Here is a 321-nt window from a genome sequence, read left to right as displayed (position 1 = left end):
TTCCCCAGCAAGCGGTTCAAGAAACCCGAGAGTGTGAGCCTGCTCGAGCATACGAGACTGAGAAATATAGGTGAGTTGAGTGCTACATTAGACTCTTATGGTCTGTGTCGTAGCATAACCACACAGGGTAGACCGGGCGGTGGGGGCGATATAGATGATCGGGAGACGGATTGAGCACGTTCCCCAGCAAGCGGTTCAAGAAACCCGAGAGCGAAACTAACGTTGAAACTTTTTCACTTTGTTTTCAGCAATATCGAGGCGAAAGCTAGACCTTCCTGTGGAGCGAATCATATCGGCAGTCACCTCCCTAGATCTCAAAAC

At 49.8% G+C, this 321-nt stretch overlaps 1 long non-coding RNA gene across 1 annotated transcript; it reads left to right on the top strand.

The window, feature by feature from the left end:
* On the top strand, window positions 1-303 carry LOC113473784. Its single transcript, XR_003395655.1, has 2 exons — window positions 1-70; window positions 249-303. It is a non-coding gene; the product is annotated as an uncharacterized LOC113473784 (long non-coding RNA).
* Window positions 304-321: the final 18 nt, after the last annotated feature.

Source organism: Diaphorina citri, unplaced genomic scaffold (genome assembly GCF_000475195.1).
Source record: "Diaphorina citri unplaced genomic scaffold, Diaci psyllid genome assembly version 1.1 scaffold93647, whole genome shotgun sequence".
NCBI lineage: Eukaryota > Metazoa > Arthropoda > Insecta > Hemiptera > Psyllidae > Diaphorina > Diaphorina citri.
Note: the sequence above shows the minus strand (reverse complement) of the source record. Positions and strands in the feature narration are given on the sequence as shown.